The 4,623-nt window shown below is 48.4% G+C and overlaps 1 pseudogene; it reads left to right on the top strand.

The window, feature by feature from the left end:
* The first annotated feature begins 1,109 nt into the window (after positions 1-1,109).
* Positions 1,110-1,221, top strand: LOC129069550 (uncharacterized; annotated as a pseudogene).
* The last annotated feature ends 3,402 nt before the right edge of the window (positions 1,222-4,623 follow it).

Here is a 4,623-nt window from a genome sequence, read left to right as displayed (position 1 = left end):
AAGGGTTTTCACAGAGATGGAAGCCATCAATAAAAGGAAAAGACAACCTACTGAAGGGAAGAAGATATTCACCAATGACACATCCAGTAAGGAATTAATATCCAAATTTATATAGAACTCAGAGCAACTCAACACCAGAAAAGCAATCACCAAATTAAAAATTGGGCAGAAGACCTGAATAGGCATTTCTCCAAGGAGGGCACACAGATGGCCAACAGACATATAAAAAGTTGCTCGACATCATTAATCATCAGAGAAATGCAAATCAAAACCACAATGAGATATCACCTCACACTTGTCAGAATGGCTATCATCAGTAAACCAAAAACAACAGGTACTGGTGAGGATGTGGAGAAAAGGGAACCCTAGGGCACTGCTGGTAAAAATGCAGATCAGTGCAACCACTATGGAAAACAGCGTGGAAGTTCCTCAAAAAATTAAAAATGCAAATGCCTTATGATCCAGCAACTCTTCTTCTGATAATATATCCAAAGAAACCCAAAACACTAATTTGAAAAAATATATGCACCTCAATGTTCATTGCAGCATTATCTACAATAGCCAAGATATGGAAGCAACCTAAGTGCCCATCAATAGATGAGTGGATAAAAAAGCTGTGGTGTGTATACACAATGGAATACTACTCAGCCATAAAAAAGAATAAAATTTTACCTTTTGTGACAGCATGGATGGACCTAGAGGGTATTATGCTATGTGAAATAAGTCAGACAGAGAAAGACAAATACCATATGATTTCACTTATATGTAAAATCCAAAGAAAAATAAACAAACAGAACAGAAACAGATTCATAGATATGGAGAACAGATTGATGTTTGACCGAAGGGAGGGGTTTTAAGGACTGTGTGAAAAAGGTGAAGGGATTAAGATGGGCAACTTGGTAGTTACAAAATAGTCATAGGACTATAGGTTACAGCATAGCGAATATAGTCAATAATATCATAATAAATATTTATGTAGGGACCAGGTGTGTACAAAGTATCTGGGGGACAACTCTGTAAACCACATGATTGTCTAACCACTATGCTGTACATCTGAAACTAACACAGAATAATATTGAATGTAAACTGTAGCTGAAAACTAAAAAATGCTGCATCCACTGATAGGCCTTGAACAATCTAATGCTATTCTTTTGGTTTGCACTAGGATGCAAAAGAAAAAAATCCCCATGCTTTCTGTCTGTTGAATAGGAGACTACATCTGGAAAAAAAAAAAAAAGAAAAGAAGACTAAAAAATAAAACATAAATAAATAAAAATACAATGATTGCCATGATATGTTAATTAAATTCTTACTCCCGTGAAAAATCGAGTAAGAAGTTCCAGCGCACTGACCCCCGCAGCCTGCACTGGAAGGAGAGCTGGGGCCACCTCGGCATCAGGTGCCGGGCTCTGTGGCCACCTGAGAACACCCAGGTACTGAGGGAGCAAAGACTGTCTTCACGGGCCCCAGGAGCTGCCCCATTCTCTCCTCTTGGGAAAGTCATTTTTTCCCCTTTTTTCAGCTCTGCTTGGCGCAGAAGGTAGTGGCAGGTGAGAGGAGCAGATGGGAGGAAGAAACAGAAAACAGGAGGGATTGAGGGTAGGAGTTTGGAGTCCATCTGACCCTAAGGTATAAATCATGATTTTATAGCTTGCAAGCTGTGTGATCTTTAGTAACTCACTGTGCTTCTTCGAGCTTAAGTTTCTTTAACTGAAAAATAAGGACTATAACTTCCATCTTTTTAGAAATGTTGACTATTTTCTCCTGGTCCATCCCTTCCTGCTCGGCCCACAACTCTGATAAGCTATCCTTCCTGCCGCCGCCGCCACCACCAACTCTCAGCTTATTAACAGCATTGAGGTGGACCCCCAGCCCACACTGGACAAATGATCACATCTTCTCTCCCAGAAATCTGCTTGGAATGAGGAGTGGGTCAGCTGTCGAAGCCAACAGGAAGAGCACTTAGCCCTTTGGAGTGGCCGTGGCAGGTGGGAAATGAACAGAGAAGCCAGCCAGTCTACAGCAAGAAGGAAGAAGTGAGCAGAGGGGACAAGAGATGAGTCATCCTGTTGATCCAGACACAGAGAGAGAGAGCGAGACAGGGAGTCTCCCTGTCGAGTGACTCCAAGGGCCAGGATACACCGTGGTTCTCCCTTTGGCCACCCCCTTCCATGGGGAAGGTGTCCTCGTCCTTTCTGTCACCCTGGCCCAGGCTTCCACCTGCACTTTTGCCTCCCCCTGGTCAGTGTCCAACGAGCCCAGGACTTGCCTGTGCATCCTGCCCATCAAGCTGCCCACAGAGCAGTGCCAGGGAGGCCTATGTAGCTCTGAGGCTCCAGGAGCTGAGGCGCTGGTCTCCATGGCCATCCCCTCCATTCTCAGCTTGTACCTTGACCCCTCACAACACATGTCCTCGCTCCATCCCGGACTCTTCTCTGGGTTCCCAGTCTCATCAGCCCACTTGATTCTTCACTTGGCTGATGTTCAGAAAGCCCACTCTAAGCAGAGAGCAGAGGGCCAGTGGCCAAGACACAGCACAGAAGGCCCAGCCGAACCCTCTCTCTACCCCCAGGGTGGGCTGGGGCTGAGGCAGTGGGTGACCATGTGGATCCCCATGGTCCAGCAGCAGCATGAGGACACAATTGGCTGTGGCAGTGGCTGGGCTATTGTCGGTCATGGGAGGGTGGAGTTTGCTGGTCCTGAGCCACAGGTGCTCCATGCACAGCATGCTCTTAGTGACTGTAGGAGACCCTGCAGACGCTTTACCCATGTCCCCTGGCCACTCGCCTTCATACGCCAAGGTAGGCTGCCCACTGAAGACACCTGCCAGTCTGTGCCTCCTGTTCCCTTCATTAGCGCACGTAAAACGCATTCATTACAAAACAGAACATCTGCTGTGTGCCAGTCATGGTTCCAGACATGGAAACATAGCTCCGAGGGGGACAGCAAGAGCCCCACCCTCGTGGAGCTGACGCTGGGTGTGGAGACAGACAGTAACAGACACAACTGCATCTAGAGTCAGATGGTGACAGACACTAAGAGAAACAAAGCAGGGTAAAGGGACAGAGGTGATGGGTAGGCCAGTTAGAAGCTGACATGGCCTCATTGTTCACAGAGTGATGGCAGGGACCAGGGCTCATCCTGCCTGACTCTCCAGCCTGGACACAGGGCCGGGTGCAGACTGGTCCTCAGCAAAGGTCTGCTAACTGGGCATCTGAGTAAACGGAGCCCCCTCCTCGGGCCCCTGTGTGAGGAAGGGAGGATGGAGGAGCTAATCTCAGTTTTCCCATTTTAGGGGAAATGTGTCTACATGGCCCCATTCCTAGAGAATTGGGACCCCAGCACCCCCTTGTGCCCCATGTATCCAGGCTTATTCCTCAGCAGATGGGGCCCAGGAGGGAGGAGGCAGAGGATGGTGGGGAGGAGGGGCTGAAGAAAGAGCTGGACCCCTCTCTGCCTCCTCTGCCCAGACATGGCCATCATCCCCCTCCACCCTGCCCCAGAGGAGAAGAGAGTGACTCAGACACCCTCTCTCACTGTGGGGGCAGAGCTGGGGTGGGGACAGCAGCAGGAAATGTTGCATCACACAGCAGGGAAAACCATCCAGGACATGCGTTCCCCTCTGGAATGCAAATGCAGACACTTGTGACAAGACAAGTTCAGCAGCAGCAGGCACAGGGGCCCTCTCCTCGCCCTCCCGTCTCCATGTCTGACAGCCCTTCATTTCCCCTGTAGCGTGTGATTCAAGTGCATTGTTTTTCTCCGGTTGATAAAGTGTAATTCATTTAAGGCTCTCTGATGGTTATTTCATGTCTCCAAAGCCTGCTTTTCACTGGAAGATCAATTTCAAGGAAACACTTAAAGCCTATGGAAGTTAGATCCATTAACAAGTGCTAAGTGGCCAATCGCTCATGGAGGGGGCCTTTGACTAGGACCAAGAAATGATAACTCTGCCGGGAGCCCTGGAACAAGGCTTTATGAGCCTTTTCTTTTTCCTCTGCCTGAAATTAAGGCTTATTTTGGAGACCAAGGAGGATGATTAAGAGAGCAGCCAGCCAGCCCTGTGTGGTAGACAAAGGAAGTGCTCCCAGATCACTCCCTGGAGGGGGGTCTTGCTCCCCAAAGACTATCATTCCATCTGTGAATCTGTGGCTCCAGCAACCCCTCCTAGTGTGAATCAGGCATCCTCGCACGCACTCTCAGCAGCGGGAGCAAGGAAACCTGATGTCACCTCCATGGCACAGTGCCCTGGGAAAAGGAAGGCTGGGTGGGAAACTGTGGATCAACAGAGATTATGTCTAAAGAGAGAGGGAACGGGGGAGAGCAAGGAGGAGCAGGGGCAGATCACTAATTCCCAGAGATAAATGTTGGGGTTGGTTCCAAAGAATCAGACTGATGAGCAGGGAATAGCCAACACCTCACTCAATGACAGATCCCCAACACAATGACATTGGCTCCCAGCCGCTGGGATCTTACATGTGCCTGACCCTACAGTAGTGCTTTGCATGTGTTACTTCAGTTAAGTCTCATAAAAGTCCAGTGGTTTCAATGGTATATGACCCCACTTTACAGAACCGGAAATTGAGGCTCAGAGAGAAGTGCTTTGCCCTGAAACACCCAAGT

Source organism: Pteronotus mesoamericanus, unplaced genomic scaffold, assembly GCF_021234165.1.
Source record: "Pteronotus mesoamericanus isolate MK-2021 breed Mesoamerican mustached bat unplaced genomic scaffold, CSHL_Meso_final contig_221, whole genome shotgun sequence".
NCBI classification, from domain to species: Eukaryota; Metazoa; Chordata; class Mammalia; order Chiroptera; family Mormoopidae; genus Pteronotus; species Pteronotus mesoamericanus.
The sequence above is the reverse complement of the archived record's forward strand: the minus strand, read 5'-3'. Positions and strand labels throughout refer to the sequence as shown.